The sequence below is a fragment of the Triticum dicoccoides genome, chromosome 3A, assembly GCF_002162155.2.
Source record: "Triticum dicoccoides isolate Atlit2015 ecotype Zavitan chromosome 3A, WEW_v2.0, whole genome shotgun sequence".
Lineage (NCBI taxonomy): Eukaryota > Viridiplantae > Streptophyta > Magnoliopsida > Poales > Poaceae > Triticum > Triticum dicoccoides.
The window spans coordinates 51724972-51750628 of record NC_041384.1 but is presented as its reverse complement, the minus strand read 5'-3'; the positions used below and the strand labels follow the sequence as shown (position 1 = coordinate 51750628).

The 25657-nt window shown below is 48.3% G+C and overlaps 3 pseudogenes; 1 reads left to right on the top strand and 2 right to left on the bottom strand.

Annotated features, from left to right (window-relative positions):
- Positions 1 to 13617, top strand: part of LOC119271904 — a 114743-nt pseudogene extending 101126 nt beyond the window's left edge.
- Positions 13618 to 14977: 1360 nt separating this feature from the next.
- LOC119267020 lies at positions 14978 to 19118 on the bottom strand (annotated as a pseudogene).
- A 2060-nt stretch (positions 19119 to 21178) lies between these two features.
- Positions 21179 to 24963, bottom strand: LOC119271903 (annotated as a pseudogene).
- Between the last annotated feature and the right edge of the window lie 694 nt (positions 24964 to 25657).

Sequence of the window (25657 nt, the reverse complement as noted above, 5' to 3'; positions counted from 1 at the left end):
GCCAGAAGATTCCATATCAAAAAGATAGCCCTTAGGAATAACAAGCATATTTTCATCATCACTATCATCATCGTATTCAGATTCAATAATTACTTTTTCTCTAGCCCTAGCAATTTGTTCATCAAGAAATTCACCAAGGGGCACAGTGGTATCAGGCATAGAGGTAGTTTCATCATAAGTATCATGCATAGCAGAAGTGGCATCATCAATAACATGCGACATATCAGAACAAATAGCAGAAGCAGGTGTAGGTGTCGCTAGCTTACTCATAACAGAAGGTGAATCCAGTGCAGAGCTAGATGGCAATTCCTTACCTCCCCTCGTAGTTGAGGGATAGATCTTGGTTTTTGGATCTCTCAAGTTCTTCATAACGATAAGGAGATATAAATCCCAAGTCACTCAAAGAATAGAGCTATGCTCCCCGGCAATGGCGCCAGAAATTAGTCTTGATAACCCACAAGTATAGGGGATCGCAACAGCTTTCGAGGGTAGATTATTCAACCCAAATTTATTGATTCGACACAAGGGGAGCCAAAGAATATTCTCAAGTATTAGCAGCTGAGTTGTCAATTCAACCACACCTGAGAAACTTAGTATCTGCACCAAAGTGTTTAGTAGCACAATAATATGATAGTGGTGGTAACGGTAACAAAAGAGTAGTGCAAGCAAAAGTAAATATATTTGGTATTTTGTAGTGATTGTAACAGTAGCAGCGGAAAAGTAAATAAGCGTAAACCAGTATATTGAAAACTCGTAGGCACCGGATCAGTGATGGATAATTATGCCGGATGTGGTTCATCATGTATCAGTCATAACATAGGGTGACACAGAACTAGCTCCAATTTGTCAATGTAATGTAGGCATGTATTCCGTATATAGTCATGCATGCTTATGGAAAAGAACTTGCATGACATCTTTTGTCCTACCCTCCCGTGGCAGCGGGGTCCTATTGGAAACTAAGCGATATTAAGGCCTCCTTTTAATAGAAAACCGGAACAAAGCATTAGCACATGATGAATACATGAACTCCTCAAACTATGGTCATCACCGGGAGTGGTCCCGATTATTGTCACTTCAGGGTTGCCGGATCATAACACATAGTAGGTGACTATAGACTTGCAAGATAGGATCAAGAACTCACATATATTCATGAAAACATAATAGGTTCAGATCTGAAATCATGGCACTCGGGCCCTAGTAACAAGTATTAAGCATAGCAAAGTCATAGCAACATCAATCTCAGAACATAATGGATACTAGGGATCAAACCCTAACAAAACTAACTCGATTACATGATAAATCTCATCCAACCCATCACCGTCCAACAAGCCTACGATGGAATTACTCACGCACGGCGGTGAGCATCATGAAAGTGGTGATGGAGGATGGTTGATGATGACGACAGCGACGAATCCCCCTCTCCGGAGCCCCGAACGGACTCCAGATCAGCCCTCCCGAGAGGCTTTAGGGCTTGGCGGCGGCTCCGTATCGTAAAACGTGATGATTTCTTCTCTCTTATTTTTTTCTCTCCAAAAGCAAATATATAGAGTTGGATTTGGTGTCGGAGGGCATCCAGGGGGCCCATGAGGTAGGGGGCACGCCCTAGGGGGGGGCACGCCCACCCTCGTGAGAAGGGTATGGGCCCCCTGGTCTCCATCTTTGGCGAGGATTTTTTATTATTTTTTCTAAGATGTTCCGTGGAGTTTCAGGTCGTTCCGAGAATATTTGTTTTCTGCACATAAAACAACACCATGGCAATTCTGCTGAAAACAGCGTCAGTCCGGGTTAGTTCCATTCAAATCATACAAGTTAGAGTCCAAAACAAGGGCAAAAGTGTTTGGAAAAGTAGATACGATGGAGACGTATCAGTCCACCACCTCGAACCAGATCGGTTCGCGCTGGAAGTGGCCGTTGTCACCGAACAAGACATCTAGCCGGACCCGACCAATGGGGGAGCAGGAGAGGCCGGGCATGATGCCGTGGAAGATCGTCCGGGTCGGCTCCAGGTCCTCGGCCTTGAGGCCGAGCTTGGTCATCGTGTCGCGGTAGAGGATGTTGATGCTGCTACCACCGTCGATGAGGACTCAGTAGAACTTGCATGTGCGCCGCGCGACGATGGTGGGGTTGAGGACGAGGGCGTAACCACCCGGACTCGGCATGACTGCCGGGTGATCCTCCCGGGTCCAGGTGATTGGGCGATCCGACCAATGCATGAACTCCGGCTTGGCCGGGACGACGGTGTTCACCTCCTGCCGAAGGAGGTGCTCGCTGCGCTTGTCATCGCCGAGGCTGGTGAAGACGACGTAGGCTGCGTTCTGGTTCGGGTATGCGTCGTCGTGCATCGCGCCGCCAGCTGGAGGCGGCGGTGGAGGCGCAGGCGGCTGCCCTGCGCCCGGAGCCGGAGCCGGAGGGGGCGGGACATCGCCCCTTATGATGCGCTTGGTGATGGCACACTGCCAAAGCGTGTGCGTGGAGGGTTTTGCGCCGCTGTAGTGCTTGCAGGAGGCGTCGAGCATCTGCTCGAAGCTCATGGCGGGTTGCCATGCCGTCTTGCCGGTTTGCCGGCGCTTTGCCGCCGGGTCCACCGTGGGCTCGGTGGTCGCGACGAGCCGGTTGTCATGACGCGGCGCCAGCTGGTCGGCCTTGCGCTTGTTGTTCTGGTGATACTGCTGCCGTCTGCTTTCACCGGCCGGCTTCAGAGGGGGAACTGGCTTCTTCTTGCCGGCTTCATCCAGCGCCACCTGGATCTTCATGGCGGAGTCGGCGGTGGCGTACTTGTCCGCCGTCACCATGAGCGCGGCCATGGTGGCCGGCTCGGAGCGTAAGAGCTTGTGCTTGAGGAGGGTGTCGTCTCGGCACCCGCTGACGAAGTACTGGATCGCCTGGAATTCATGGACGCCCTCGCAGCTGTTTCGGAGCTCGGTCCAGCGTGTGAGGTACTCGCGACTGGTCTCCGTAGGCCCTTGCACGCACATGGCGAGCTGGCTAGGGCAGCCGGGCCGCTTGTAGGTCCCCGTGAAGTTGTGGACGAAGACTTCCTCGAAGTCCACCCACGTGTTGATGCTGCCCATCGGCAGGCTGTTCAACCACGTGCGGGCCGATCCTTGGAGCATGAGCGGTGCGTAGCGCACAATGAGACGACGATTGGCACCAGTGATGCCAATGGCCGTGGTGTAGTCAGTGAGCCAGTCTTCTGGCTTCACTGTCCCGTTGTAGTTGGGGGTGTCGCGGGGGAGCATGAATCCTTTGGGGAAGGGCTCCTCCCGGATGCGTGGGCCAAAGCACGCCGACCCGATAGCGCCGCTCTCCTCCACCTTCAGGGAGCGAGCAAGCCGATCGAGGTGGTGGCGGGCGTCGGCGTCGTCGATGGCGCGCTGGCCGAGTCAACTTGCGGCCAGGCCATGGGGGGCCGGGTCGGTTGAAGCCGGACGCCGGCCATGATGGCCGGTTCCGCGCTGGATCTCTAGGACGGACTCGTCGACCAATCCGCCGGTGGCTATAGCGGCCGGGTCGCGTCGAGTCCGGACTCGGCCGGAGTGAGCCTTGCCGAGTGGCGAGGAAGCGGTGTGCAGAAGTTCGTCTGGCCCGCCAAGGCGGCCGGAGCCGGATCCCGCTGGCTTGGCGAGCTGGTTGAGGCGGTCATGCTGGGTGTTGGCAGCGTGGAGGAGTTTGGGCATCCGCCCGATGCGCTCATTCAGCTCCTCACCCGCGAGCTGGTCCAGGCCAGCTGCGGCTGCCTGGGCAGCGCGCATATTCTTCGCTGGGGTCTCGTAGACGTTTGGGACGGCGCGGCTGATCGCGCCTCCCCGGGCACGCACATCGGCGACCCGGCTTGGGTCGGCCGCGGTGGGCGTGAATCCGTAGGCGGCATCGCGCTCCAGCTGAGCGGCGTCCAGGCGACGCTGAGTGGCGGCGAGCGTCTCGGACAGGTCCAGCATCTGCTGGCGCCTTTCCTCGAGCTAGGTTCGGGCCTCAGTGACGTTGGTGGCGTCGATGTCGGTGCCGATGGGGATGCGGAGGCTCTGCATTGCGGCGCGCAACGGATCGGAAGGCTCGATCCGCTCCGCTGCGGCCCTGGCTTCGGCAGCCTTCCTTGTCTTGCTCGACGAGGAGGAGGTGCCGTTGCCGGTAACGAAAACCTCCACGTGGACGTCCATTGCCTCGGCGGAAATGCCACAGCCGAGGGAGAGCGGAGAGTCGGAGTAGCTGAGCACCTCGCTGGGGTACTCGTCGGCCGCAAAGGCATTGGAGATGCGCAGCGCGGCGAAGGAGGCGGCTAGCGTGCCGACGACGTCGTCCGCCAGCACGACAGACTCGTCGGTGTAGGAGAAGGGCCCCGTCTGAAGCATGTTCCCGGCCAGCTCCTCGAGCTGCCCCACGGTGGGCGCCAACTGTCGTGGTGGGCGCACGGCAGATGCCAAGGGATGTCTAAAGAGAGGAGGAGGCTTGAGGGCGTTGGTGGACTCTATAGGCGAGGTTGGCATGAGCGGGCGCGGGACGCCCGACATACCCAGGTTCGGGGCTCTCCGGAGAGATAATACCCCTAGTCCTGTCGAGTGTAGTTGGATGATCGATAGTACAACCTTGCTCCTGGAGCTGTATGGAGGAGGAAGGAAGCTGGCCAAGGCTTGGGCTGCTCCTCTCCGGTGTCGCTGTTTTGTGGCTAGTCCTATGCTTGCTTGCTTTTCCTATGTGTCTTCTGCTTTCTCTCTTGTTCGGTTGCCCATGATCGCGGGCTCCCGGGGGGTTTTACAGTCCAACCCCCCGGGGGTACAAGGGTAATGTTACAAGTTGGTGGGTCCGTATTATCAGTGTCCGGGAACCCGGACTGGGTCCCGCTGAGGGTTTGTGGTTCGCCGGGTTCCCCTAGGTGCGGGCCCCGCGTGCCTAGGGGGACTGTGCGCCGTCATGCCGATCGTCAGGGCGTGGCCGAGTCGAGTCGTGTACAGTGATCTCCGTCAGGTTGCCGCTTGCAGTCGTCAGCGGTGAAGGCGGGGGCACTGTAGGCACGCCAGCCCTGGTCAGCGGGTAGGTGAGGGGCACTGTTGCCACGTTCCTGCTGACCAGAGTCATGGGCGGGGCACTGTTACCTCGGTCATCATTGATTGAGGTCTCGTCCCATCATACGACCTGGATGGGACGAGAGTTGACCCGTGGATGGATTGCGTAGCATGCCATGGGTGGTGCTGGCTTGTCGAGGAGGCTTCGGTCGTGCCGGGTTCGGCTGTCTTGCGCTAGTTGTTGGGGCCGAGTCGACGTGTCTTGCCGGGTCGGCTAGTCTGGGCGGCTTGCGGTGCTTGGCCGGGTCGAGCGACCCGGCTAAGCGCGTGCCGGTATTGAGGGGCGGTGCCAGCCCCGTTGATTTTTGAAGAGGATCCGGGTTCTGTTGCCTTCCCGGGGTCCATCCCCCCGACAGCTGGTCTCCTCAGTCAGCTCACGGCTCGTCTCCGTGCTGAGTTCGCCATCAAGGACTTGGGTCCTTTGCACTACTTCCTCGGTGTCGAGGTGGTGCGCCGTCTGGATGGCTTCTTTCTTCATCAGCGGAAGTACGCTCACGAGCTCCTGGAGCGCGCTGGCATGCTTAACTGCAAGCCCGCCGCTACGCCTGTTGATACGAAGGCCAAGCTTTCTTCCACGGCTGGTTCTCCTGCTTCGGATGCTGCTTTCTATCGGTCTATCGTTGGTGCTCTCCAGTACCTCACTCTGACTCGACCGGAGATCCAGTATGCCGTGCAGCAGGTGTGTCTTCATATGCGTGCTCCTTGAGACGTTCACTGGGCTGCCGTCAAGCGGATTCTCCGCTATATCTGTGGCACTATGGATCTTGGCGTCATGCTTCACGCCTCCGCCGACACCACCCTCACCACCTACTCCAATGCAGACTGGGCGGGCTGCCCTGACACTCGTTGCTCCACTTCGGGCTATTGTGTCTACCTTGGACCCTCACTTATCTCGTGGTCGTCCAAGTGGCAGCCTACGGTCTCTCGTTCGAGTGCTGAGGCTGAGTATCGTGCGGTGGCCAACTCCGTCGGCGAGTGTTCGTGACTTCGTCAACTGCTTCAGGAGCTCTCTTGCCCTGTTGACCGTGCCACGGTGGTCTACTGCGATAACGTCTCGGGGGTCTACCTCTCCGCTAACCCGGTACATCATCGACGGACCAAGCACATTGAGTTGGATATTCATTTTGTTCGGGAACAGGTGGCCCTTGGTCATATTCGTGTTTTACACGTCCCTACTTCTCAACAATTTGCTGATATCATGACCAAGGGCTTACCTACGGCGTCATTTGAGGAGTTCATGTCCAGTCTTTGCGTCAGCCGCGGTGCCGCTTCGACTGCGGGGGTGTTGAGTATATGTGCACATTGTGTATTGGACCCGCCTCCTAGTTCCTTGTATAGTTAAGGTCCGCGACCCACCTTTGTACATCATATATACATGACTATGCACAAGAGCAATGTATCATGCAATTCACATATTCTACACTGATAGTATCCGATGTCACAAATAAATATGAGGCAAAAACCTGATAGCACCGTTCCACAAAGAGTGGAAACTAAGGTAGCTTATTGCAATGCCCCAGAGTCAGCTAAAATACTTAAATCCGGGGGGGTACCATTTGGTTGTGGGAGAAGCTCTCAGTGCCTGCCATTCGTCATGTGCAGGCAGTTAATAGTTGAAGCAAAGATGTTGAAGTTTGGGGAGGACGATCCAGTAGTATATTGTTGACTGCCTTGTCAGCTTGAAGGAGTTGGGAGGATTCCAACTGCAAATGGCATATATGTGAAGGCATATTGGACATTATTAGCTTGAGGGTCAACCACGAGGAGGCTGCTGCTATCTGATGGATCGTTGGGACTTGGGCTTCTACAGGTTCTGATGATAGTGCAACCTTCAAGGGTGGACAGCGTCCATGGATGCTGTGTGTGTGAGCATGTTGCCAGCTCCTGTTCTAGATGTCGTGCGTGTGTTGTTGTGTTGTGGGCATGTTGCCTTGCTTAATTAGCTGCTGTAACCATTGTGGTTTCAAGCCTGTTTCTAAGGGTATCCTTGTTTATCAATGTCAGTACAACCATGTGGTCGATTCTCATGCTTTGGGACGACCATGTGGTCGACATCACCAACATCACCACCATCGCTTTCTGCCTTTCGGCGTCCATGTGAAGGAATCCGATTCATGATTTAAGATAACATCGGTTTACTGACCTACCACCCAACCCTAGCCGCCCCTCCTCCTCACCCCCTCCCTCTTCCCTTCCTCGCCGCCGCCTGAGGCAGCCATCGGGCAAGCCAGGGGCGCCAAGGATGGTGGCGGTGGGGCCTTGGTTGCCCTACTTCTGCGTGGGGAACCCCGGATCTGGAGTGGATCTCGTGTCCTGGCCGCGTAGGCGGCGGGATCCGGTGGTCGTTGGCGGTCGCAGACGGCTTCTGCGACGGTCGGTGCGCGCGATCTGGTGCCTCCCCTCCTCCCCCGTTCGGCGTGCGGGCCAGCCTGGTCGGGCCGCGCTTCCTCTTGGTCGCCGATTCTGTATAGGAGGCGCTGCTGGTGGCGGGGATCTAGTTCAGGCGAAATCCCTGGCTGGCCATGACCGGCCGAGCCGACGGCGACGTCTGAGGACACCGTTCCCCTTCTTGGAGGCGTCGGTATGGAATGATCTCCTCGCTTCACCTTCCCCTAGCTCTCCCGGGCGGAAGCCCTAACTTTGTTGGGAAGGCGGCGGCGCTCACGGCGCTGTTCCCTTCTTGAAGGCGCTGCTTTGGGAACCTTGGGGTTAGGTGGCGCTTGTGGGTGGTGGGTGACGGCGCTGGCGCGGCCCTATCCTAGCATGGATTATGTCCGTTGCTTGGAGATGGACTCGGGTAGTTGGAGGTCGTCGGCTGGTGTCGTGGTGGCGTCAATGGCAGAGGACCTGCCAAGGGTCATGTAGGTGGAGGTCGTCGTTTGGCGTCGTGGTGGTGTCGATGGCGGAGGACCTGCCAAGGTTGTCACCTCAATCTGCTCTGAAGATGGTCTAGTGGAAGATGGCGGCGGTGACACATGTGAGTGTGTCGGACCGGTTTGAGCCCCGGGCCCGGCAGATGGGTCGGTCGGGGCCTCCGGCTTTAGATGTTAAGGTTAGGTGAGAGGTCTGGGTATGTGGCCCAACTTGCACCCCCTTCATCATTTGGATAGGAGTAGCGGCAGATGTTGCCAAAATAGCAGATTCAGGCATATTGTTGTTCTACTTTGTAAGGTCCTCGAGAATAATCAATAAAATGGACGCATGCATCTCCCATATGTAGAGGCCGGGGGTTATCCTCCTTTTCCAAAAAAAACTTCCTCCCTCAGAGAAGCTTTATTTGCCGAGCTCACCTTGCAAATGCCGCCTAATGTTTCTCTGTGGTTTGCTTTAGGTGATCAAATGTATCGAGCCTGTGATAAGAATAAGAGGAATGCCAATAGGAGGCGGATAAGTCGGTTTCTTGACACTTTGCATACTTGTGACCTTAAGGATATCCATCTTCAAAATTGTCGCTTCATTTGGAGCAATAAAAGGGAAAATTCAATGCTTTGCAAACTTGACTCTTTTTTTTGCAATGCCGAGTGGAACCTGCAGTTTGGCACTCATATCCTTCTTGCCCTCTCATCGTCCCTTTCAGATCATTGCCCTCTGTTACTTGCAGATGACATGGGTGCGTAGGCCACGTGCTTTCAAGTTTGAGAATTTCTAGGCCTCGCTCCGAGGCTTCAGCGAGGTGATGCACAATGCCTGGAACGAGCAAAACGACCACACCGAGCCCTACCAAGTCCTGCACCACAAGATAAAAAAGACCGGCGATCACCTCGCTACATGGAGTAAAGGCTTGTTCTCGGCGGCAAAGGTGCTCCACCACACCACACTTTTGGTGATGCACCAGCTTCATATGGCACAAGAGGTGTGGGCGCTTTCGCCCAATGAGTTGGTCCTCCGCTGTAGGCATACCGAAAAAGGCTTTCGCCCCGTTTTATATATAAAGCAACGATTACTGACAATCCGATACAAACAAATACCTCCCCAACACACGCACACACCCAAGGTTGGATACATAGGAGTTGAGTGCAGCAACACCATCCCTACCACTACAAGAGCTACCGGGGTCCTCCACCGAGAACACGCCACCATGAGGAGACGAAGCCACATATGACGAACCTTGAGATCCAAGGCGGCGCCTTCAGGAAGGTCACAGCGCCAGAGCGCCGCCATGACCTGATCCGAGGATTAGTGTTTCCCCTAGAGCTACATGATGGGCAATGAGATCCATGATGATGCCTTCAAGAAGGGAACGAAATCGCCGCCCCTGGACTGCCCAAAGACAAAACAAGGTTTTCAACCCGGCCATAGCTCACTGCCAACGGCAAATGGGACGAACTCCGCACCACCTCCACCGAACGTCACACCTCAGCCACCATGTCGCCCACACGGCCATGGTAGCAGTTGAGCCACAGGCTACACCCATGAGCCTGCGTTGTCACCACCTGAGCCGCCGCCCCAGTATCCAAGACCATCACGCCACCTACACCATGGTTCACCGGCACTGCTGCTGGCAAAGCGCCACCTTTGGGCAAGAACGAGGTCCAGCCGGCCGGAGCAAGGGAGGGGCAGGCCACAGGCGGCGGCCGACGAAACCGCAACCACCTCGTCATTTCTCGAACTGTGTCCGGGCCAACGTCACCACAGCCGGCAACAGCAAGACCCGTGTTGGCACCCCTGCCATCTCCCCAGAGCGCCCTCTGCGCGCCTCGTGTCTAGCCAAAGACAAGCTCGTCGAGCCGCCGTGCACCACCCGCAGGATGCGCCTCCAATCGTAGACCCGAGCACCTCATGAAGAAGTAGGAGAGGGTCAAACCTCCGCCACTGCACCTCCACACCGACCAGCCGTGACGGCCCGGTTGAGGCAGCCGCCCGCAGCCCTACCCACCCGCGGCCAACGCCACCGTGAGGATAGATCTGACCGGGCCACCGCTGCGGCCCTGATCTACCACCATGACGCGCCCATCCACCACGCTCGAGTTGTTTAGCACCAACAGCCACAACCCTAGCCACCACGACTAGGCATGCGCCCCGAGTAGCGTGCAGGAGGCCCTGAAGGCACCCATGGACGGATCTGGGCAGAGCCCCCAGCCGCTCGATGCTGCCCCAGGTCGAAGCCTCGCCACGACCAGTCCTCCAGCGCTTCGGGTGAGGCCCATGCCGCTGTCGCCGTCAAGCCATCCCACCGCCGTGCCGCACCACCACACGAAGGCGTCGGCCAGTGCCAAGCCCCACCATGCGGGGGAGAGAGAGGCCCCGCCGCTGCCAACACCAATCGGGCTTTACCCAACGGCGCGGTCCGGCGGTGGCGAGGGGAGGTGGAGGGCGAAGGGGGGCTTGGCCCCTCGGTCGCTCGCGGGAGTGACGCTAGGGGAACGAGGGCAGCAGTGGCTACGCAAGTATGAGGGTGTGGGTTGTCCAACCTTCTAACCCCTTCTATGGTTGCTATGGACCTCTTTTTATAGATTAAAGGGTTACCACAATGGCAAAGTAGTCATTATGCATTGATAAGATAGCAAACGGTGCTATCATACCAAACTCTGCAGGCTGATAGGGCACATTAAATGCAACGCTCAATGCCACATCACTGGGTGCCTGACAAGCCTTGCCGGGATATCTCGCCGGCTCCGTGCCTGCCCGCTTGACACGTCGCAGGACGGGTGTCATCTGTAGCCATTTCCTGTAGAAAGAGGCTGCCATGTGGCTAACGGCCGCCACTTAGTCACTTTGCGGTTTGACACCGTACTGATTGACGACGTGGATCGTGGCGGAGTAGTTGGTGAGGTGGTTCTGCCTTCGCGAGTCCCGATAGGCCCTGCCGGGACGCCCTGGACGTCTTGTTCCGGGGGTGGCCCCGTCCTTGCCGAGCTCGCCTGCCCGGCAAGGGAGGCTTTTTCCCTCAGGGTGTCTTGCTTCTAAGCTCTTGGTTTCTCGTACCCTGTCTTGGGTTGGAGCCTTGATATTGTTTCCGTGCCTGTGCACAGTCTGGACAACAGATCCAGGATTTGTTGCACCGACACCGGTAGTCTGGTACACATAGTAAGTAGTCTAAAAACCCATACAAAGAGGAACGGCATGGTAATCCAGAGGAAAGCATCGGAGCCGTTGACAGCATATAAGATCAGAGGCATGGTAGCAGAGAGCCGTCAATACCTCCGTGCTAATTAATCGGCGTGTAGTACAGGAAGGAAAGTAGGTCGCCCGGGCAAGAGCTGCAGACTTACTCGACCGCATAAGGAATCTTAATGCCGAAGTAACTCTCGTGTGTAAGCAATTGCAGACTGTGCACAGGAGAGGGGCGCCTATTCAGAATAAACTTTCGGAACTGTGGTCTGTCTTTGAACACGTGTGTTCCCTGGGAAATTGGGCGTCCTGCCTGTGTTCGAGACAGAGTTTTCTGTTCCAATTATTGTCGGCGGGTATGCTAATGCAACACCGTTGCAAGTGTCCACAGCGTACAGATGTGCTCTTGTCCTGCGTGACTTGATCATGCCATATCTTCTTAGGAGAATGAAAGGCGATGTCAATGCACAACTTCCCAAGAAAACAGAGCAGGTTCTTTTCTGTAGTTTAACTCAAGAGCAACATGCTACTTATCGTGCATTTCTTGCTAGTTCAGAGGTGGAACAAATATTTGATGGTAACAGAAACTCCCTTTATGGGATAGATGTCCTGAGGAAGATATGTAATCATCCTGATCTTCTTGAGAGAGAACAAGCTGCTCAGAATCCTGATTATGGAAATATTGAAAGAAGTGGAAAGATGAAAGTGGTTGAGCAAGTACTTAAAGTCTGGAAAGATCAAGGTCATCGCGTTCTTCTTTTTGCTCAGACCCAACAGTTGCTTGACATTTTGGAGAACTTCTTGACTGCGCGCGACTACCAATATCGAAGAATGGATGGACTTACACCTCCAAAGCAAAGAATGGCACTCATTGATGAGTTTAATAATACAGATGAGATTTTTATTTTCATTCTGACAACAAAAGTTGGTGGATTGGGTACGAATTTGACTGGGGCAAACAGGGTTATAATATTTGATCCTGACTGGAACCCTTCGACAGACATGCAGGTATGGTCCATGTGAAAGTTTGCCTGCCCTGTATATAATTCTGCACCTACCACCTTTTAACCTTTGTAGATGCATTGTCATTCGATAAAATTACATTAAGGTTTCATTATCTTGCCTTTCGGATTTGGAAGAGATGGTTGACATCCAAAAATGGATGCCGATGAGTACATTGTAGATAAAATAATTTTAAGGAGTCCTCTGTTGTGATAGCAGCAAAGATATTCTCGTGTTATTTTATGTCCTAGGACAAGTGATCACACTAACCTGATTAAACTTTCTGTGCACTAGGCCAGGGTACGAGCGTGGCGAATTGGGCAAAAAAGAGATGTGACAGTTTACAGGTTGATCACACGTGGGACGATAGAGGAGAAAGTCTACCATCGACAGATATACAAGCATTTTCTCACAAACAAAGTACTGAAAAACCCTCAGCAAAGGAGGTTCTTTAAAGCCAGAGACATGAAAGATTTATTCACATTACAAGATGATGACAAGAATGGTTCAACTGAAACATCAAACATTTTTGGCCAATTGTCTGAAGATGTGAACATCGGTGCTCCAGATGGTGAGGAGCGAGGCGAGGGATCTTCAGCTTTACCGACCAGCGCAGAGGCTGAACCATCTGTTGATGGAAATGGGAAATCAGACCTTAGATCTGACCAAGCGGATGAAGAATCCAACATTTTGAAGAGTCTTTTTGATGGCCAGGGCGTTCATGTAAGTAATATGTGCTGATCCCAGCCTCTGTGCTTTTGTTTTTCTGTTCAATATTTTGTAAATAACCCTCAATTTTCTACTTGCACAGAGTGCTATAAATCATGATGCCATAATGAGTGCTAACGACGATCAGAAGCTGCGCCTAGAAGCAGAAGCTTCACAGGTGGCACACAGGGCAGCTGAGGCTTTACGCCAATCACGGATGCTCAGAAGCCGTGACGACTTTGCTGTCCCCACATGGACAGGAAGAGCTGGTGCTGCCGGGGCGCCGTCTTCTGTCCGCAGGAAATTTGGGTCAACACTCAACACCCAGCTGGTTAGTTCTTCGCAGCCATCAGAAGGTTCAAACGGCAGCAGGGTTCAAAGTCTTCAGGTGGGCGCTCTACATGGCAAAGCACTGTCCTCCGCCGAGCTTTTGGCTAAGATGCGTGGAACGCGAGAGGGGGCAGCTTCAGACGCACTGGAACATCAGCTCAGCCTGGGCTCTGCTTCCAACCAGAGACCAGGCTCGACAGAGAACGGACGCACATCTAACTCTTCTTCTAGTAGGAACATTATCGTGCAACCTGAAGTCCTGATCCGCCAGCTGTGCACCTTCATACAACAAAACGGTGGCTCCGCCAGCTCGACGAGCTTGACGGAACATTTCAAGAACCGCATACAACCAAAGGATATGCTGGTGTTCAAGAACCTTCTGAAGGAGATAGCAATGTTGCAAAGGGGCGCAGGCGGCTCAACGTGGGTGCTGAAACCCGAGTATGGGTAATTTGCGGCAGTAGTTCATGGGCTCAAAATTTTGATTAGGAGTAGATTCTCGCATAAAAAAATCATTTAAATAGGATGTTGATACAGAGATGGAAAATTTCTCTCTTAAATCTTTGGATATGGCTGAGAGATACCTTTTTGCATGGAAGAGATGGCACAGGAATGTTAGTTAGGTGGCGGTTCTTTTTCTCCTCAGTTAATTAGTGGTTTGCAGAAGCCCTTATTAGCCTTTTATCCTTTTCTGGTGTACATGTTTCCTGGGAATCAACTGCAATCTGAATTCACAAGTATTTACAAATACTGCTTTTTGTCTCCGTGCTTCTACTTTTCTTATAATATTTGTATGCGTCGTTCTGTTTCTGTATGAGCGCGGTGTGGTCACTTTTCTTGCATTTATGGTGGTTTCAAATATACTTTTATGTATCATATATTACTCCAGATGCAATTGCTAGGCATCGATTATGCGGGGGCTTTATTCAAACAAATGATTGTTGTGAATATTTATTTTCGCACTCTCTTTTTCCACTGTTTATATATTTCCCTCGTAGTATTGCTTTCAGGATTTTTTTCTCTCCAGATTTCTGGAAGACGATGTCGATTTTGAGCTGAAACTACACTAGCTATGGTTCTTATTACGAAAGTATTACTCTGGTGTACCTCTGAATTCTGGTTGGTGGCAAATGATTGTTGTGAATAATTATTTTCGCGCTCCTCTTTTCCTCATCTGTATATATATTTCCCTCGTAGTATGCCTTCAGGAATTCTGTTTTTCAGATTTCTGGAAGATGATGCACATTTTGAGTTGAAACTACAGGTTTCTTATTATGAAAGTAATACTCTGGTGTACTATCTCTCAAATTCTGGTTGGTGGAGGTGGTGTATCTTGAGAACAAACTGAATTTGCAGTTTCTGGTTGTGCATGTAGTGTAGCAGCCGAGGCAGAGTTACTTGTTAAATCATTTTCGCAAGTGTGTAGAACTCTAATTGATATCATAGGACTGTTTCAGTTTCATCCACAAGCAAAACATTGAATCCAGGAGCGAAACTTTCATTCCAGAAGCAAACAATTCTATGGGTCTGCATCACGGTGATGCGGAGGCCGAGATGATCCCCTTCTCGAAAAAAAAGCAAAACAGTTCTATGGCTGTGTGAGGAAGAAAACAATCCTAAAAATGTGAGGATACAAACTGCAGTAGAATTAATGTTGGGAAACAAACTAAACGCACCTGAAACATGTACACATTAGCAAGGGTGTTACTTAAAACGTGGAGATTGTAAAGCAAACGTTTCTGACAGTCAATATTTCTGAGGCACTGGGCCACTCTTTATTCTTTAATAGATGTACAATGTACTCTAGTTGAAATCAGCTCGGAAGTAATATCAAAATGTACTCATGGGAATGATAGGTAAAATTTTCCATCCGAGATCCATTGCGAAAACAACAAACTTTCAAGCAGCAAAAGGGAAAGGGGTAATGAGTTTTGCACACTATCAGGAAACCCACTGCTCGCATCTGATTTTGCTGAACCATGGGACAAAAACCTGATAGCATCGCCACGTAAAGAATGAAAGGTAGCTTATTACAATCCTAGAGCTTGGAAGAAAAAAAGGAAAAAAAAATCCCGGTGCATCGATTAAGTAGTGGTAGAAGCTCTTGGTGCCTGCCTCTCATCAGTTGCAGGTGAAGACAGATAATAGTTGAAGCGAAGACAGATAATAGTTGCCTCATCATTAAGCTTTTTTTGGTACCTGCATAAGCGAAGATTCGAGTTCATGAATCCGACGGGCTGAAATTGAGAATACAGTAGTATTAATTAGGCAAGAAAGAGGACTAATAAAAAACCTGATAACTACTTAAACTCAATTAGAAGTATGCATGTACTCACACTCAGTATATCTCGACTGTAAGGTTAGGACGGTTGGGATGTTGGTTGGCTGCGAGCTCCAGCGCAACCACAGCTTCATTCTGCTTCTCTTGAGCTGGACCTAAACGGAAGGTAGCTTCCACTTTCTGGAGTGAACGGAGGTTTTTCCAGCTACCAAACTCAAACACAAAGCTGCTGTCACGCTTCAACCGATCCACTTCGAGATACCAGTATTGAAGGGATTCAAGGCTCGGCATCGCTCCCTGCAGAAACCTCAGCGGTGCAGGTGTAGTGAAGTACCTCAACTTGGGGAATAACCCCCCCATGACGTCTGGGAGAAAGTTCTGCGACCCCAGAAACAGATCAGTCAACCGTAGAGTAACGAGCTCTGGAAAACTCCCAAGGATCTCCATATCCCGTGCCTTCACTTCCTTCAGATTGAACCATAATCTGGTGAGGTTCGGAACAAGTGACGGGTTTATCCACGCCGGCAACATGTCCTTCTCCGTTCTTATCAAGAATTCACGGAGCTGTCGAGGTGGTACATAACCTTCCCACCCTTGGGGTCCAATACTCACATAACCCATAAAGTAAATGTACAGAATTTGGATCTCTTTCAGTTTGCCAAGAGACTTCACCAGAGCTTTCACCTGGCTATCATCCACGCCTTTGTGAGAGATAATGCTTAGGTTGAGATTCCTCAGCATCGTCAGCTTGCGCAGCTCTACTACAAACTCAGGAGACCAAGTGTCAAATGTCAACCGTAGATCTTCCAATGATGTTAGGTTCCCCAGCAAATGCATCCCAACTATTCCTTCAGCGACTTCAAAACGCAAGCGCTTGAGTTGCCTTAACAGACCAAAACTTTGTGGCAATTCTTTTATCCCATTCCCATTATATATCAAGTTCAGTGTCTGCAAAAACTTCAGATTCCCTATTTCTTCTGGTAGCTTATCTATTGGCATCCTCCGCAATCCCAGGTACCTCAAATGGACTAAGCTACCAAGATGGTCCAGATGATAACTGCCATCTCCATTAAAACTACAATCTTCCATATCTAGGACACGTAAAGCTCCAAAACTTGTAAGTGATGGCATCACATAAATATCACATCCGATGGCACTGAATGACCTCAATTGTGGGGTGCACATGTTAGCCAGAGAGTCATCCTGCTCCAAGACTATCTTTTGGATGGCTAACCTACGAGCATTACTTTGGCAAGATATCCTTTGATCATTAACATCCCATACCCTAACAAAATTCTCTTCATTTGACAATAGAGATATCATATCAAGCACAAGATCATGGACACGACAACCAGTCACGAAACATGAGCCATAACCACCCCAGATGGGTTGTATCATACTTCTATTCACCAGCTCACTGAAGTATCTCTCTCCAAGCTCATATTGCCTTATCCCCGGTTCCTCCTTGATAAACCCTTCTGCTGACCACTTCCAGATCAAAGTTTCTTTTTCGACCGTGTAGTCTTCTGGATATATGCTAAGATATAATAAACAAGGTCTCAGATAATAGGGTAGATCATAATAGCTAAATAGCAGTATCTTTCTTGTATTGTCTACATCTTGATTTTTTCCGTGCCCAAAACCAATTGAGTCATAAACCTTAGACCAATCCTCTCTCTCTTTACCATCTAACAGACTAGCTATTGTAAGGATAGCTAATGGTACACCACCACATCTCTGTAAAATCTTTTCAGATATCTCAAGCGGATGATCAAAAGGGCATTTGCTTTTACCACCATATAATCTCATATACAATAAGTTTTCAGAGTTGTCGGGGGAAAGTGGCTTTAGCTGGTAAGCCTCACCGGACTTTGCGGCAACTTCCAAACTGCGAGTAGTTGTGATTATTTTACTTCCGCAGTTACTATCCTTCAAAGCACAACTGATTATTTTCCATGCTTCTACATCCCATATATCATCAATAACAATAAAGTACCTATCCACATCAGAGCACCATAGGCATGAAATTAGTAAGTAAACTTGTGCAGAATACATGTATTAAAGAAAGATATTGCAGCTATCCCGAAGACTATCCAAAAATTGCAGTACTATTCTTTCTACAACAATTAACATATAAGCAAATAAACAAAAAGAATATGGCTATTAGTACAAGATAAATATATATCGACATGCGTTAGTTTACCAATGCCATCTTACTGGTTGGAACTCTAGTTCTGGTTAATTTCATTTCAAAATAAATAATGAAAATCTCTTGTGATATCAAATTTAGTTTCAAAATCTAAGTTTAAACTCATGTTTATTCTACGTACTTTTCAAGGAGCATTGGAAAAAAATGGATGTCACTGTTCAAGACCTAGATGAAACAGACATGAAAGGAAAACAGAATGTATTTTTTAATCTAAAGATACAATTGGATCAATACCTACTATCCAAATTGTACTCAAGACAAAACTCAAAGACAATAATCCAGTTGCTCCTAATTTGTGTCTTCAATATACTAGTACTGAAGACGAAGCTATGCATGCTGAATTGATGATACATATGCACTAATAACAAAAAGATGAATGTCAATTCTTTTGTATTTAATTTGGGCGACATCCATGTCAACACGTGATCATTTATATCCATAATTTGATCATTTTTTGGGTGCTCAATACAGTTATTAGTGATGGCGTTGAGCTGTATTTCCTGAAAGTCAATGAATACAAACTTGAAGATACTGTCCGAGATAAAATAAACTCCGGTAATTAATAGGTGGTTGGTGCGTACCTCTTATTCACAAGTAATTCTCGGAGTTCTAATATGAGCTGCTTTTCATCCAATGTATGTGCATTGGATTTCCTGTAGCCTTCCTTGTCAAGCTCAAGGAAAATGTCCCTGAGAACTTTCTTCACGTCGGGCTTCTGACCCACCGAAACAAAAGCCTTGAGCATGAATTTTTCTTGAAGTCCCTGATGCACTACTTTGGCAACAGTTGTTTTGCCAAGTCCACCAATTCCAAAAAATGGAGATTATCTTCAGTTGTTGCTTGGACACCTCCCCATCCCCATCTGTGAGCTTCTTGGTTATCTCGTCCCTTGCGACATCGATGCCAATGAGCTCTTTCTGGTCTTTGAACAGATCCAACAGCCGAGGGTCGATGGCTGTGCCTGATGCTGGTTTAGCAACGTCATTGACCTTGTATCTGTCACGCCTATCGGCCGCCTCCTGCACTAGGATCTTCATTGCCTTGATCTTCTTTGCAATCTGATGACCAGTCTTGCCTTTGGTCAGCAAGTTGCCCATCTTCTCCACAAGCTGCTTGAGCTTATTCGAGTTGGGCTCGGAGCTCTGCTCGGCACTTGCTAGGAAGTCATCGACCACATCTTCCATGGTGTATGAAAGCTCCCTGACCTCGTCGGCCCAGACCTTGACCTGCTCATCAAGCTGGTCCCGCGGCACGTCCGCGACCTTGCGAAGCGCCGCGTGAATGCTGGTAAGCTCTCTGGAGAGAAACTCCACGTCTTTCTTCACGCCCTTCTGAAGCTTGTACTCCTCCTTGAGGAGCAGGAATAGCTTGGGGATGAGGGCGCCCATGGCCCCCGTCACCACCTGCATGGCTGGAGCTTGGAGGAGTGAATGTGGAAATGCGTAGTTTGTTGGGAGTATGATCAGTGCGAGCTAAAGGAAACTGGGTGTGCATCCATCTATCTATGTACTCATAGTCATAGATAAACTGGGTGTGCTAATGGAAACAGCTGTGTGTATAGTAGGTGGACAGTGTATATTCCGTGCAACCCCCGAGGCTAGATCTAGCGTAATTTGCGGTTTTAGCAGACTCTTCAACAAAAAGGTCGACAGTCAGCACATGGAAGTTGCCCGTTGGCACTCAGCACGCACGTACGGAATGTAGTATAAATATGGAGTATGTGGCTGTATCTTGACTGCTTTGCACCGCTGGGCCGATGTCGGGGAAATAAAATAACCTAAGTCCTGCCGGCCGGCTCACAAGCTGATGTGGAATGGCTCAAAATACTAATTAGTACTACTCGAAAGACTGACTGGCCGGCGAGTGGGTTCAGATCTGGCCTTGGGACTGATAAAAGTGGTGTCAAGACTCAAGAACCAGACATGAACGAGATGCAAGAAAACCTAAAATACTGTTCACAAGACAGCCTAGTAGCCCGTAGTTTAAGCACTCGGGTGAAACAATGTAAAAATTGCTCTCTCCGGCAAGAAATGCTAAGCTCACAATGAACTGTTGGGCTATTGAGGAACGAACAATTGAGGAATGAACTGTCAGTGCGTGAAGTAAGGTGGATTCAGTTTTTCTTTTTTTCTTGAAAGACCAGTGACTCGACCGACTTCCAAATTCCTGGCCGTAGTAACCGCTTGAGCCTAAACTCAGACCAAGAATTAGGGAGAACAATGAGCTTTCTGTTATATTCTGCAAAGAAAATGAGCATTTTTTTTCTCATTGAGGGTGTTATGAGAAATGCGTTATGCATATTGGTGCACATCCAACTTTTTTCTGTGATTATGCATCTCAAAAGGAAGAGCACTAATATGAGAAAACAATATGTGCATAGATCATCTTAGAGGACATGCAAATATTTGTGTAAACTATAATAATACTAGGTATGTTGCCAATTACTTTGGAAAATAATGTTTTATTGATTTACTGTGAAAAAAAATCTCATGCCTGCATCACGTACTCATCGTGCCAGAATAACCTTTCAAAACCAGCATTAGTGGCAAACCCAAATAATTAGGGAGTGTAATAAACTAAATGCACCTAAACATGCACACATTATTAGCAAGGATGATAAACGCCGGCATTTTCATGCCGAAACATCTTATGATCTTTCCTTTGTTGTGACAAACATTGTTCCAAGTACGACATATAATACGTATTCTTATTACAATCACGGTGAATAGACATGGAAGAGACCAGCTTGTAGGAAACATCAAAATGCATACTTTTTTAGGTCAACCATCAAAATGCATATATGGAGACTATAAATTATTTTTTTGAACAGAGTTCCGTGATGAAACAATAAATTGTCAAGGATCAAAATGTGAAAAGGCAGTGAGTTCGGCACACCGCAGGAAGCCCACTATCTTATCGTATCCAATTTCACAAACAAATAGTATGACGCAAAAACCTGATAGCACCGTTGCACAAAGAGTGGAAACTAGGTAGTTTATTGCAATACCCCAGAGCCAGCTAAAATACTTAAATCTGGGCGTATCGATTAGGTTGTGGGAGAAGCTCTCAGTGCCCACCGTTCATCAGGTGTAGGCAGGTAAAAGTTGAACCAAAGATGGAGAAGTTTGGTGAGAACGATGGAGCAGTATATTGTTGACTGCCATGTTAGCTTGAAGGAGTTGGGAGGCTTGCACGTGCACACGAACCACAAGAATTGATTAGCTTCTACTGCCTGCAACTGCAAGCGCCATATATGTGAAAGCCATATATGTACACTTCTTAGTTGTCCAAAACAAAAGTGATAAAGTACATGCATCCAGGACTGCGTTAGGACCTGAACGCAGATGTTTGGACAATGCATACTCCGCCTGAAATTGAGGAAGAAAAAAGAGAAGATTACCAAGTCAGTTTTGTCTGGTGACATTAAAGAAGCTGAAAACTAAACTTAGCAACTGGTATGTACGTACACCGTGCAGCAGGCTGGCAGCAGAAGCAATTGATCACACAATAATAATTAGTAAACACGAAGATTACAAGTTAGGCATAAATCCGGATTTGAAGGCTTGGACGGTTGGGATGTTCGCCCGTTGCAAGCTCCAGAGCATCCTCGGCTTCATTCACGACCTCTTCAACGGTATCATGAGAGTTGATACCAGCTTCCACTCTCTGAAGCAAAGGGAGGTTACTCAAGCTGCCAAACTCAAATACAAAGTTTTTGTTGTTACGCTTCAACCACCCCACGCTGAGCCTACTGAACACAAGGTATTCAAGGCTCGATCGACATCGCTCCCTGCAGAAACCTCAGCGGTGCATCTGTACTAAAGTACCTCAACTTGGGGAACAATCCACCACCATCACTGTCGCCGGCCATGACATCTGGGAGGAAGTCCTGCAAGGTCTCTAATGCTAGACTCACGAGCTCTGGTAAACTCCCAAGGATCTTCATGTCATGCGTCTTCACATCCCCCACCGCCACCGATAACTTGGTGACGTTGGGAAGAAGGGATGGGTTAATCCACACCGGCAACATGTCATACTCTGTTGTTAGCCTCAATTCACGGAGTTGTCGAGGTGGCACATAACCTTCCCAGTCCTCAGATCCAAAACGTACGGAATCAGCTAAAAGGTCTAGGACTTGGATCTTTTGCAGTTTGCCAAGAGACTTCACTAGAGCTCTCACCATGCTATCATCAAAGTGTGTGTTATATGAAATTACCATATAGAGCTTCCTCAACTCCGTAAGCTTGCCCAACTCTACCACAATTTCAGGGGACCCGTTGGCATATCCCAAGCTTAGCTCTTCCAATGATGTTAGGTTCCCAAGCAAATGAAACCCTCCAACTCCTTTAGCGAAATCAGCATTCAAGCACTTGAGCTGCTTCAGTTTACCAATACTTTGTGGCAATTGTTTTATACTAGTACCCTCCAAGTCCAGTATCTGCAGAAACTTTAGATTCCCTATATCTTCCGGGAGCTTATCAACAGGCATGTTCCGCAATCCCAGGTACCTCAACTGGAGTAAGCACCCAAGATAGTCGAGATGATAATTGCCATCACTCATAAAAGTACAATGTTCCATATCTAGGACACGCAAAGCTCTAAAGCTTGAAAGCGATGGCATCATACGAATATCACATGACATGGCATTGAATGACCTCAGTTGTGGTGTGCACACGATAGCCAGAGAGTTGTCATGCTCTATGACTATCTTTTGGATGGCTAGCCTACGAGAATTATTTTGGGATGATATGTATAGATCATTAAGGTCTATTACTGTAACAAATTATCTTCCTTTGACAGCAAACATATGAGATATCAAGCACCAAATCATGGACACGACATCCAACTACCACACCAATATTGTCATGGGCCTCAATTGGTTGGACCATACTTCTATTCAAAAGCTCGTTAAAGTATCTCTCTCCAATCTCAAATTGACCTATCTCTGGTTCCTCCATGATAAAACCTTCGGCTACCCACTTCCATATCAGAGTTTCTTTCCAGATTATATAATCCTCCGGATATATGCTCATATGCAACAAACAAGTCCTTAGATAATATGATTAATCATAATAGCTAAATAAAAATATCTTTCTTGTATTATCTACATCTTGGTTTTCTCCGTGTCCGAAACCAATTGAGTCATAGACCTTAGGCCATTCTTCTCTTGGTTTACCTTCTAACAAACTAGCTATTGTGAGGATAGCTAATGGTACACCTCCACATTTCTGTAAAATCTTTTTGGACACCCAAACTGGTTGGTCGAACAGGCATTTGCTTTTACCACCATATAATCTTGTATGGAATAATTTTTCAGAATTGTCATCAGAAAGTGGTTTTAGCTGGTATACTTCACCACAGTTTTTGGCGACTTCAATAATACGAGTAGTTGTGATTATTCTACTCCCACAGTTATCATCCTTCAAAACACATCTGATTATTTTCCATGCTTGTACATCCCATATATCGTCAATAACAATGAAGTATCTATCAACATCAAAGAGCCATGGCATGACATTAGTAATTAAAACTTGCGTAGAACATATATGCATGAAACAAAAAGCATGGCATCTATCTCAAAAAGTATCGAAAAATCGAAATAATATTCAATCTAAACCATTCAACATATAAAGAAACAAAATAAAAGGAGAAAGCCAAGCTAGTGTTAGATAAATATTTATTGGCATTCGTAAGTTGGCCGATATCGTCTTAGGAATCAGGAAAATCATGTATAAAATAATATTTATAGATTTTATCTTAAGTCAAACTTTTTTATGTCTGACCAAGTCTATAGATAGAAAATATGAACATCTACACTATCTAATAAATATCATTAGATCCACCATGAAATGTATTTTTTATATTGTAACTTTTTGGTGGTGTACAGTCATGTTGGTATTTCTATAAATTTGGTCAAACTTACTTAGGACAAAATTTACATGCACTGTATTTTTATAAGTGGACGGGTTTGCTTGTAATATTGAATTTAGTTTTGAAGTCTTGGTTTGAACTCATGGTTAGTCTAAATATTTTAGAAGTATTGGAACATAGGAAAATATATGGCTGTCAACGGTGATGACCTAGATAACATAAACAATGTAAATAAAAATGGTAGATATAATATGTTATCAAATTTGATACTATCCAAATTGTATTGTACAACTCGAAGATAATCAACAACTCGTTCCTCCATGTCGTCAATATACTCAAAGGTCAGTGTTTTATATGCATGAGGCAAATGCACCAATAAAACATAGAATACAAGATATTTAATTTTGTACCGGTAAGTGGTATACATGTGAACAAGTTATCAAGTCTTGAACTCGGTGGTTATTCCTCATGATGCTAAGCTAGATTTCTTGTGATTGTGTGTGTGTGTGTGTGTGTGTGTGTGTGGGTGGGTGGGTGGGTGTGTGTGTTTGTGTGCACATACATGTTTCCTTATTTGAGAGGAAAATATAAACTCGAGAAAATATTAATGTGGTTTGTGTGTACCTCTTATTCTCGAGTAATTCTCGGAGTTGTTCGATGAGCTGCTTTTCATCCAAAGTTGATGCATTGGAAATTTGGTAGCGTTCCTTGTCAAGCTCAAGGAAAATGTCCCCAAGAACTTTTTTCACATTTGGCTTCTGACCGATAGAAATAAAAGCCTTCAGCAAAAATTTGTCTCTGAGCCTCTCATGCACTACTTTAGCAAGAGTTGTTTTGCCAAGTCCTCCAAATCCAAAAATGGACAGAATCTTCAGCTGCTTCTTTGGGACATCCCCATCCCCATCTGCAAGCTTCTTGGTTATCTCCTCACTTGCCATATCAATGCCAACGAGCTCTTTCTGGTCTTTGAACAGATCAAACAGCCGAGGGTCGACGCTTGTCGTGGCTGCTGGATTACCAACAACCCCATTGACATTGTACCTGTCACGCCTATCGGCCACCACTTTGACTAGGATCTTCATTGCTTTAATCTTCTTTGCAATTTGATGACCAGTCTTGCCTTTGATCAGCAAGTTTCTCATCTTCTCCACCAGCTGCTTGAGCTTATTCGAGTTGGGATCAGAACCCAGCTCGTCACTTGCTAGGAAGTCATCAACCACATCTTCCATGGTCTATGAAAGCTCCCGGACCTCGTCGGCCCAGACCCTGACCTGCTCGTCAAGCTGATCCCGCGGCACGTCGGCGACCTTGCGGAGCGCTGCGTGCATGCTCGTAAGCTCTCTTGTGAGGAAGTCCACGTCTTTCTTCACACCCTTCTGGAGCTGGAACTCCTTGAGGAGCTGGAACAGCTTGGGGATGAGGAAGCCAATGGCACCCGCCACCACCTGCATTATGGCTCGACCCATTGTTGGCTGTGCTCTCGATATGTGGATTTTGGAAACGCTTCTGATTATGGTCGGGAGTACAGGCTGCAAACTTACGGAGTGCTAGTGCTGTCTAATGGGTATGTACATACTAGATATGTAGCGCTAGCGTATGCCTAGATCGAGCTTATGGGTTTGTGCGTTGAGGACGTTGAGGCGATACGCTCACATATTGCAAGATGGTTTGCACATGCATGCGAGAAGACTTCTCATCGATCGATGTAGTCAGCGTTTGGAAGCACCACCGAAGTTGCACACGGACCTGCACGCAAGTAAGGACTATAGTATACTATAGATGACCCATTGCGTCTCCGAGTGACGCAAAGACCAATTACAATCGAGAAGTTAAGTAAGATACGAATAAAATGTTTTATGAATTATCCATAAAGATATGATATTTGATTTATGACATTTGACATCTCGGCGCTCCGTTGCAGCCATGGCACAAAAAGTAGATGCAATTGATAAGCGGGATGATCACAATTTATACACGCAAGAGCGACAGGGCGACCGTACATGCACCACTCCCCTCGTTTGGATCTTTAGATCCATCAAGGCACTTATTAATTAAGTGCAGAGTTTCATTGATAGCTCGCTCATAGACAAACGTGGTGTTTGGTTCCTTACATGATTATGAATAAGCACATGTCCAACTACACCA